At 38.2% G+C, this 11543-nt stretch overlaps 1 long non-coding RNA gene across 1 annotated transcript; it reads right to left on the bottom strand.

Moving 5' to 3' along the window:
- Window positions 1–2970: 2970 nt before the first annotated feature.
- LOC102890299 lies at window positions 2971–11463 on the bottom strand. Its single transcript, XR_001516505.2, has 6 exons — window positions 11279–11463; window positions 10957–11075; window positions 7594–7664; window positions 5229–5308; window positions 5091–5118; window positions 2971–4182 (listed from the first exon to the last, which is right to left on the bottom strand). It is a non-coding gene; the product is annotated as an uncharacterized LOC102890299 (long non-coding RNA).
- Between the last annotated feature and the right edge of the window lie 80 nt (window positions 11464–11543).

Raw genomic sequence — 11543 nt, 5'->3', positions numbered from 1 at the left:
TTAGTGTCTTATGCTTCCACCTAAAAAGCAAGTTTATTTCTGTGGGACTGAACCATCTCAAGCAGATTACTTAGGCTACAAGAGCTAATTTCCAGTGTTCTAAAAAGTCTTCCACTTTTATATCTGCAAGGACTAGTTTTACCTAAAGAGGTGCCAATAACCAGACTTGAAAGTGAGACCATTGTTTGAGTCAACAGAAAACACTGAACTCCCTTCTACCTAGAAGTGTGCATTGGTGTGAAAAAAGGGCTTATAAGAACAACTTTCCCAAAATTAAGTGACTCAAGCAGTGGTTATATTCTTTGGTATCACTTAATAAAATCCTGAGAGGCAGACTTCCAGTGGTGCAGGTAGGCGGTGGGGCGTATGGAGAGCCAAGCCATAGACCTGGGCTGGTGAGAGGGCAGCTGGCTGAAGCCAGGAGTGGCAGCAGGGAGGACGCCCAATGGAAGACCAGGTCTAGGCACCCCCACGCCCATCTGCAGGCGGCTGTCACTGGTCTCCATGGACCCATCCCTGGTGCTACTACACTCAGTGTCGCCAGGCCTGTCAAGCAGCATACTGACCGAGTTCAGCTTCCTGTGCCAGGGCAGGGTGGGCAAGAGGAAGCTGGACTGCCTGCGTGCAGAGCTTCCTCTACCTCTTCTCTGTGCTTCTTAAGCTGGATCCCAAGCATACCAAGCTGCCACACAAGCTACTCTCCCCACTGTGGCACCAAGACCTGCTATGGCCCCTGGACAACCTGGAAGTGGAAGCAGTGAGCTGAGTCGTGCTAGAGGAGACAGACCTGCCGTGCATTTGACATATGATCACATGGGGAAAGGACTGGTTCCTCAAACTGACACCAAGAATGTTGCTGTGAAGGTGAAGTATCCATCCTCTCAATCTAGCAGAAGGAGTTGCTGAGTCTGGAAGAACACTAGGGGGAGGGATGCTCATATCCGGCAACTGAATTTGGTGGTGGACCTCATGATCAGCAGGCCTTGGCACATCAGAGGATGAGAACAGTAGCAGCGTTGTGTAGCTAGCTAATACCATGGGACTCAGAAGCACCCACCACTGGAGCTTCCTAATGATCCAGCTGCTCTTCTCCGGGGACTGATGGCATTTGTAGAGTCTGAACTTTGGTTTTGTAGTCAACCACTGAGGTTGACCAAGTGCCTTCTGTGTGCCAGTGCTGTAAAGACTTAGCAGAGCCAAAGGAGGGACCCCAGTGCTCACAGAGCCAGACTGGCTTCTCAGTTAAAGCTGGCATTTATTGAGCACTTTGTGCCAGGTGGGGCTTTGGGCACTGTACAGACACTCCCATGTGAGGGAGATTCTCGTATCCCCATTAAGAGTTCCTACAAGAGGAAGTTTTGGAACCATGTCCAACACATTAGAAGGAATCTGCAAAAAATTAGTGTTTATCGCCATTATGATTCTACAGGTAAGGAAACACTTAAAGAGCTAGAGGAAAATTGGGATAGTAATAGAAGAGCTGGGGTTGGAAGAATTGCTGTCCAGCTCCAGAGGCCACACTTGTAACCACTGTGTGGTTTTGCCACCCCCACAGTTAGCCAAAGGGGTTGAGGCCAGCAATAGACCAGCATCCCAGGGCAGGTGGCATGGGTGAGACCTCCTCTGACCTAGGCTGTGCCCATTCTTAGGTGGAGTCTCCTCTGTGGTTTGCAAAGTGGGGACGTAGGTTTGTAAGGATGGACTGAGGCAATGCCTACTGTGCTCAGAAGTGATCGGCGCAGCCAGCGCTCTTCAAATGTTAGCTTTCGGAGGTGTGATTCATGTGATTCCAGTTTTACTATTGTTATCAAAATCACGTTTTCTGATAATAGAACTGACAAGGGAGCTGGATCCTGTAACTTTAAAAAGCAATCTTTCTTCCTGTATCAAAGGTAATCCTATTAAAGCAGGTGCCTTTGCAGTGGAAAAACAAGCATACAATATAACCACATGTTCCTACTACATAAGTCAAACTACAAACCTCTCTATTCCCAACCCTTTTGTAAGGCCCTGTGAACTAAGAAAAATAATTTGTGAAGAAAAAATTTTGTGAGCAAAAGTATTTCATGACATGAGAAAGTTATGAAATCCAAATTTAAGTGTTCATAAAGTTTTATTGTAACTGTGAAGATTAATCTACCTACCACTCATAATTACTCCAAACAGGACGAGAGGTACTTTCCAACAGGAAGATGTGTTTTTACTCTACTACGCCAGATGAAGTAGGATCTCCTCCTCCCTAGCAATCACTCAGCTAGTAAAAAGCCACCATACTGCAAATTGTTTTGTTTAGAATAGCCCCTATGAACTCCTCCCCCCATTCCTCTATATTCTTCTTTGTTCTATAGACTTGTGCTGGTTTGCCATTAGATTGAAATGTCCCAAACTGCAAATCTTGGTAGTTCCCAAATAAGCTCATTTTGCTGGAGAAATATCTGGCTCTTTAAGGTCAACAGAACACAGCCCTGTTCAATTGTTTATATATTGATTATGGCCATTTTGGTGCTACAATTTCAAAGTTGAGTGGTTCCTACAGAGATCAGATGGCCTGCAAAACCTAAAATATTTACTATATGGTCCTTTACAGGATTTGGTCCTTTGTCAAATACTGTTCCATTAGACAGGATTGGCCTACAAATGGAGTCAAAATTTGAGAAATTCAGTATTATAAATTATTTTAAAGCCCTGCAGTAATGTAGAAAAGGCAATATGAAAAATGTCAACTATAACTGGTTATTGTAAGGCTCAAATATAGCTGTTTCTAGACTTGATATATTTATATTTGGTGAATCAGAAAGACTCCTTTTTTTAAGTGCAAGCAGTTCTCACTTTGACTATGCAAGCTCAAACTGTGTAATCTTAATCTATGGGATTAACAATCTACTGTGACCTTAAAATTTGTCGAAACATTAAAAACTCTTGATGTAGGTTATAAGTGTAAAAAAATAGTAAAATATCTAAAACATTAGAAACTTTGAAAATTGTAGTGTTTTATTTCTTTATAAAAATGTATCAAGAGTAGTTAGAACAAGGCTTGCTTTCTTCTCATATAATTTACCATAAAGAGTGAGCATCTTTTCTGTGCCTTGGCAAATCATCATACTCCTAAGTTTAGATCAACTTCCAAAATTTTATCCTTTGTGCTTTCAACAGCATGCAATATCTCTTGAGAATTCCTTTAATGTGAAGTTTTCCTCTGCATCACTTCCTCTGAGAGTTCATCCTTTATGACACAACTTTCTTCACTTATAACTATGTTTGCATTAAGTTCCTCTGGCTGTATATCTAGACTTACGTCTTGAATCAAGGCACTGTTGATATTCCCATGGTCATTGACATCTTCTATAATTGCATTTACATTCCATCCAAATCCTGCAAAGTTTTTGCACTGTTGTACGAAGCCAGGACCGCCGAGAATTCCTATAATTCTTGGAATCTGGCTGCAAATTTCACAGTAGCCTCCTCACCTGAGCTTGCAGTTTCACCAGATAATGTTGATGAATTCATGCAGACTTCTAAAATGATGAAACTAGCCTTTACTGGCAGTAAAATATTCTTTTCAGTCTCCCTGAATTTACCATTGCCTTCAATGCAGCATCTAACTTCGATGCATTGGCCTAAATGCTAGCCAAACTGGGAATTATTTTTGATTATAGTCCTTAATCCAAAGTAGAAGTAAATCTTCCATTTCAACCATAAGTGCCTTTCTGTTCCTAGTACAACTTAACCTGTAGTTTCATGTAGGCCTTGGTCTCGTTCTATCTTTGCTTTGCTGTCACCATTTTCAAATCTAACCATATCCAATTTCATTTTCAGTTTTATCACTTTTTGTTTCTTTGCTGCTGTCATCTTTGTTGACCAATTCCCTCTTTTGGTTTTATCTATTTCTATAAAATGTTGCATACAATACAATTATTCTATCTGTGTGTGAACTAATAGATGTTCAGTGACCAATCACCAACAGAGTTTGAAAGAAGTGATAGAACTGGTTAATGATCATGATGCACATCTTTGATTTGCATTATGATTTGTACAATAAAGAGCTAGCAAAAAAGTTTATGCAACAATTCAGTTAATGTTGTGGTAACTGAAATTTCAACCATGTTGTTGAATTGGTGATATTTACACTGAAAACTGATATTCATGCATGTTGGAATGGTACAAAGTAAGGACTACCTGTATCTGAAAAGAAAAACATGTATTAGTTCACAAATAGTCAATTATTAATCCAATTTAGTTAACTATTAGCCAAGCCTAATCCTAGATCAAATAAAAACTGAAACTTCTTAAAGGAATGGTAATTCCAAGACTGCATTACTCACTGGAGCTAGAAGAATGTTTGGGAATAATGTAATACAGAATTATTCAAATTAGAATTTGTAGAGTCCAAAGGTATTCTTTTGAGAATTTAGGCCTCTTCTCCTCATTTAAATAATCTTGAGGTTTGCAAAAGGGTTAATTTCTGGACAACTTTTGTGTTGCCCAGATTGCAAAACTTTACAATCATCACCAAGACTATATGTTTTTATGATGCATTCCATAGCAACCAGGACCATGTTTACTGCTGTAAAACAGTAGCATCCATCCCATTAATGTTTTAGTTTTGTTCTTAAATGTATTTATTTTGTAAATCTTTTCATTAAGAGCCATAAACAAGTTTATATCAATGTTTATGTTTGTAGAAATTTAATAGAAAAATAAATCAACATTAAGTAGCCACAATTTTTTTTTTTTCCCTATATATTACTCAAATTTGAGAAACACCCCAAGACAACATGCCTAATTAACGACAGATTAACTTGGTTTAGGTTTGAGATTCCCAGCTTCCAACCACCTGCCTATCTACTATTCATGAACAAAGCTTAAGTTAAAGGATGGTCACCTACTGGGCATATTGAAGGGTATTTATAGAATATCCAACAGTTCAGCTGATTTAAATCTGGAACATATAATCTCTAAGAATTTCAGGGGCTGAAAGGATTATGCCATTATTTTTAAGAAAAGATGACTATTAAGGTTAAAAGTTCTTCTCCCAACCCAACCAATGGCTTATTCTTAATTCAATCTATTGATTCGGAAAATTATATTACCTTTAAAGTCACATGTTATCTTTGGAAGCTGAAAAAGTAAGGAAAAAACTCTGAGTACAGAATCCAAATTATGCTCAAATATCAATTTTGCTCAGTTTTTGTGTTTTATCAAGACTAATAAATATGTAAACCTCTTACCTTATTATACACATCTTTGAATTCTTGATCAGATAAATCAGACAAATATTTTCTAAGAAAAACACCCTTCGATTTTACACCTAAAAGGAAAAACATGTACTGGTAAATCAATATACAAAAACTACGTATCTGTAAGCCTCGCAATTTCTTTTCCATTATGTCCTCATCCACATACATTAATCACAACAAATCATGATGTGAACAGCAGTGGAAAAAGTTTAATCATTGGACATTTATAAATTTTTATTTTCAACTTATGCTCTAGTTATAAGGTTTTCGTTGCATGCCCCATTTTTAAAAACACATAATACATACACATTTCTATTCATTTCAATTCTTTCATGTAGAACAGATTACACCTCCAAATTTATTAAGATTGGAAAAAATCCATAACAAAGATAATTTCAAGGATATTGTTTATCTACTTTGCACAGATTACTTTATGCTAACTTGCAGATGTCTTCTCACCATCAGGCCTGATATGGAAAGGGTCATCCCTTAATACATTCCAAAACTGGTTATGCGGTGCTTGGTATGTAATGCTTTTGTTATTAGACAAGGTTTCCAATGATCAGAAGTACTCTAATGCTAAAAGACAAGGGGGAGAGTTGTCTCTGTCAACAAAGAACTTTTAAGTAGTGATAAAGGGAAAAGATTACAAATCTCATAACTAATTAGAATTCTTCAGAACTTTCTGATTGTTTGACAAGGTCTATTACGTTGCTTATTAAGAAGTACAGAAGCCCGTGTGGGTAGGGGAAGCAGCAGCAGAAAGAAAAGGAAGTATACTAACCATACTGGATAAATATCAAGCTTTGGGGGAAAAGGGCAAACCGCTCTAATGCTGCTGTTGTATAACTGCGTCTTTACTTATCCTATATCAAATATTTGTGTAACTGTCTAGAAGTAATTGGACTATATTCCTTGAAAAAATTTTAACCTTTCTGCACCCCAAGCAAAATACTAGGAGTAGGAGTACTCAGTTTCTATCTATAGTCTAGTTCCAACCAGCTTTTCTCACCGCTTCTACCTAGGAGGAATTGGGAAAGGGGAAACAGGTCCAAGAATAATATTTATGATCAAGGTAGTATTCTCTGACTATAAAATGAACTTTCTTATAAACTCCCTAGAAATTTTCCAAAGGAATGTAGCATCACTTAAGCAGTTTATATACACAGGCAAGAAAGAAACTGTGCACCTTAGAAAGGAAAGCACTTATTTGGATACGTAGATACTCAGATGTCTAATTATCTGACTTGAGGGTTAAATATTAAATCTCTTGATTAAATAAATTAAGAGTTAAAAAAAAGAGCACGTAAAGTGTCAGTGAGCCTCCAAGATGGTCCCCAATAATCTTATAGTGCCCACCTATGCCATACCAGGATTAGTCTCTGTGACCAATAGGAAGGGGCAGAAGTGATGTTATGTCACGTTCAAGATTAACTTTTAAAAGACAAGCTTCCCTCTTGGCCTTTCTCTCTTGGATCATTCCCTCTGGGAGAAGCCAGCTGTTGTGTTTAGAGGACATTCAGACAGCCTATGGAGAGGTTCCCATGGTTAGGGAGAAGTTCACATGGTGAAGAAGAACTAAAGTCTTCAGCTAATAGCCACCAAGAAACTGAGGAATGCCAAATGAGAGAGTTTGGAAGCTGATGTCGCCCGCCTTCCCCAACCATAAATGTTTGTTATTTTAAACTACTAAGTTTTGGGTAATTTGTTACATAGCAATAAATAAGTAATATAGAGGGACATAATCCATATTCAAAAAGTAAAATGTACAACTTATGAATTAGTCGAAAAGATCTGAAATTTTGGGGGAAGGATCAGATCTAGAATTGTCTTTATATTTGGTCACAAATAATCTCAAAACCCCAAGGCTTTCTGAAGCAAAAATGCCCAGAGAACTGAAAGGATGAAAAATTCACCAAGAATATAAATCAGTTACTAGATTTAATATCAGGACAACGAAATAAAGGTTCTAGTAGAACTGAGTAAGAATCTGACAAAAGGATACATGTTCAACAAGGAAGATACTAGTCCTATAAAGAAAAAAGTCTATTTGCTTTCATTTTCATTTTCAGGGTTGTTATGAGAAATAGATATTATTTTTAAAAAAATGTGTGTGTGTGTGTGTGTGTGCAAAATGCTTAGCACAATGTCTGGCATATAACCTTCAAGAAGCATTAGCTGTTACTATTTTTCCCCCAAGTGATCAATTAATGAGATTCTATACCATAAAACAGGCTATTAGATTTCACCAAAGCCTTTATAAATCCATTTTTTACTTGGACAAGCCTCCATTTCCAATTCACTGCTATTGTTCCAGGAATACTCAATACATTTACCACAGAAAGACATACTCTACCTCCTCTGCATATTTTGAGTCATGTTCCAAGACCCAGGAATCTTTTCCCAATATCTCCAAGAATGTAATTCCTGAAAAAAGATATTTTCTCTTAAATTACTTTGTGCAACAGTCAATGCGTTTTGCAAATAATGTCTTTAATAGTTATATATTCTCATTAACATATTCAATAATCACAATGGTTCATTACGTGAACAGCAGTGGAAAGGTTTAATCATTGGATATGAAATTATTAGCGGAAGCAAAGATCTAATTAAATGATCAAAATGAGAATCTCAATTTCACCAATAAAACAGTAAAAAATAGCAACAATAAAGCATATAAAAGTATAAAGCAATGTAAAGATACATAAATACAACTCAAAATAATTCCACTTATAAGGGAGGGCATACTTCCTTACCCAAAAGTACACTAAGACTACCTAAGGCAGTGACCCCTTGTGACTTCTGTACAGTGACTTATTTAAGCAGTCTACAACATTTAAGTAAATCTGTTCTGTAGCATAGCAGTTTTCAGTAACTCACTTGTAATTAATAATTAGAAGATGTGTCAAAATAATGTGAGAGCCACATTGTTTCATCTTTCTCAGGAGAACCCCAACATCTGAAATCACCAATTAAGCAGAAGAGAAAAAAGCCTTTTCTCTGTATTCTGATGCTGAATGGCAGCATGGGTACTTTTTTCTTTTTTGCTTTCAAAGTTTATTCTAAACTTTATCCTTTCAGCAAGTAATCTCTGGCAGTATTAGCCAAAAATTTATCTACTAACATCAGAAAATAAAACCAGCTATTAAGGTGCAACTTGGAGTTAAAGAGTTAGCAGCAGCGTTAGTTCCTTCAGGGTCCTCTATTTATATTGGAAATTGTTTCATTCTCACGCAAGACTCTTTAGCCTCCCCCTGTAAAAATGTATAAAGCCAAGGGCAATTTCAGCTTGGGTTAAGAATGGAAAAAAAAAAATCCCATTCCGTAGAACTGACAGCTGAATCAAGGATCTGCTCCTAATACTTTTGGGTTAGGTACCAGGAACTTTTTACCAAATGGTGGCAGCTTGATTGCACATATTTTGTGTGTGTTTTAGGGAGAAGATCCTCAATTTCACAGGGCTTCTAGACTGGGGAAAAGCTGCTGTTTTGCTGACAGCATGGGTACTTTCAATTCTATCTTAAGAAAATCAAACATGAGTGCCTGCACCAGGGGGTCCCTCCCCAGCCCCACCCACCTTCCCCTAGGTTCTCAGTAGGTTATATTACTTCTGAACCCATTTTAACAACAGCCCATTCACCTAGAGATCCGCTCCAATCTGTGAAGTCTCGCACCCGCCAGCCCCACTCTTTTTATACATCTTATGGCAGCTTCCATTTAAAGTGACCATTAATGAGGTGGGAAGGAGTAAGTACTCCCCTCACGAATCATTGCTAATTTTTGAAATTATCGAATTGCATAGGTTTTGAGTAGTTACACAACTATTTTTCCCACATACCCTGCTTCTTTCAAATGCACGATTTTGCTGAACATGAGGTTTTTTTCAGGAACACATATGACATTAGAACAAAAACATTTACCTATTTGTGTGCCAGAGACTAAAAAAGACAAATTCAATTTAGACATTGTCTCTACACTCCAGGAGTATCCTCTAGCGCAGCGGTCCCCAACCTTTTGGCACCAGGTACTGGTGCACCTATGAGACTAATGCCTGATGATCTGAAGTGCAGCTGACGTGATGATGCTAGTGCTGGGAGCAGCTACAAATACAGATGAAGCTTCGCTTGCTCGCCTGCCACACACTTGCTGTGTGGCCCAGTTCATAACAGGCCACGGACCAATACCAGTCCCTGTGGCCCAGGAGTTAGGAACCCCTGCTCTAGGGGATTCTTTACAAATTTTAAGTCCTTAAAAATAGGGCAACCACCACAGTGAGATACCACTTCACACCTACGAGAATTTGGAGAAACTGGAACCCTCATCTACTGCTAGTGGCAATGTAGAATGGTACAACCACTTTGGAAAAAGTCTGGCATTTTTCTCAAGAAGTTAAACATAAGACTTAGCATATAACCTAGCAATTCCAATACATAGGTATATATACTCAAGAGAAAAACATATTTCCGCACAAAAAAATTGTACACTAATGTTCATAGCAGCATTATTCACAATAGCCCCCAAAGTGGCTATTGTGACAACCCAAATGTCCACCAATTGATGAATGGATAAATAAAATGTGGTATATCCATACAACAGAATATCTTTTGGTAATAATAAAAAAAAAACAAAACGAAGTATCTATATATGCCACGAAAACGAATGAACCTTAAAAATATTCTAAGTAAAAAAAGCCAGTCACCAAGACCATATATTAGTTTGATTCTATTTATACGAAGTGTCCAGAATAGGCAAATCTACACAGATAAAAAGATTAGTTGTTACCAGGGGCTGGGGGTAGGGAAGATAGAAGTGACTGCTAATGAGGACTTTTTTTGGGGGTGGGGGCGCGGGGTTTGATGAAATCGTTCTAAAACTGATTGTGGTGATGGTTGCACCACTCATGAATATACTGAAAACTACTAAACTGTACACTTTAAGTAGGTTAATTCTATGGTATATGAGTTATATATCTCAAAACTTACAAAAACAGTAAGTCAATTTTTTCCTTAAAGATAGTAAAAAACTGTTATTTCTATTTAGCCTCACTCAGGTATGTCTCAATTGGTTGAGTACTAGAACAGTTTCTAATAGTCTTATCACCTGACAGTGATTTAAATCCAGGTCCTACATCTTACAGCCAAGCAAGCACATCCCCCATGGACCAATTTTCCTCAAATTCATGGACTATCCTTAGGCCTTATGACCTTTAAGAAAGCTACATAAACAGAAACTGTAAATTTTATTCAAATAAAATGTAAGCATATTATAATTGAAGTAGATGTGAATAACACCTTGAGCTGAGTCTTTTTGGCTAGAATCTGAACAAAGTAAACAAAAAAGAGGAAAAAGAAGCAACCTTTCTTCTTTGATTCTGTAATCATTCCTGTGAGCTAGACAAAGAAATATAAGTTACAAACATTTGTTTTTTAAAATGGGACTCCAACGTTAAGGAGAGAAGATAGCCATTTAATATGTTAAGGATCTCTTCAACAACACAAAATAGAAACTATGCCTATGTTGATTCCACTGTTTTTCTATGAAAATTAAAATATCATATCATAAAAATAAAAACATCGTCCTAAAATCTTCTCACTCCTGAAAGCTATCCACGATGTCCATACTTAAAACCATTTCATTCCCCCTTGTTTCTTGCCCTTACTACTGCTATTGACAAGTCCCCACTAAACCGTGAGCTTTCCCAGGAGTCCATGATCCTTACCTCACTTCCTTCTTAATTCCCGCATAGTGGCAATGGGTCACGTAGAAAAGGGTTCGTTGAATGCAAAGTCGATGTATGTCATATTACATTCTCATTCAAGATTCTCTGGGGTCACATATCTATGGAGGAAGAGATCAACAGCTCCTACATTATCTCTGCATCAGGGAACTACCTGATAATAAAATGCAAGGAAATGACATGCCTCTCAGTAAAAATTCGCTTTTGGCCCAATTTTGTCTTAGGTATTTCTAGGGCCCTGCGTTTATCCCTCTCTCCCATCATATCCTCCATTCCCTTTTAGAGCTCGCAACCGGAGACTCACCAACATGGCCCTAGATTCACCTCAACCTTGGTCTTGTCTCTCCGCTTCGCGTTCTCAGTGTTGGCCTCGTAATAGCGCGATGGCACTGGATTTAAGCCGAGCGGGTGAAAACAGGAAAATAAGCCCGTTACAGCAAAACCCCTCAACCACCCTGGGAAAGAGAGGGAGGAGCAACCAAGTGCTCGTCTTAAGGCCCCTGGCCGTTCCGATTGGCTGCTGCGCACGACGTGGCCTGTGATTGGTCATAGCGTCAAGCGCAGCGTTC

The sequence above is a fragment of the Pteropus alecto genome, unplaced genomic scaffold, assembly GCF_000325575.1.
Source record: "Pteropus alecto unplaced genomic scaffold, ASM32557v1 scaffold161, whole genome shotgun sequence".
NCBI classification, from domain to species: domain Eukaryota; kingdom Metazoa; phylum Chordata; class Mammalia; order Chiroptera; family Pteropodidae; genus Pteropus; species Pteropus alecto.
Note: the sequence above shows the minus strand (reverse complement) of the source record. Positions and strands in the feature narration are given on the sequence as shown.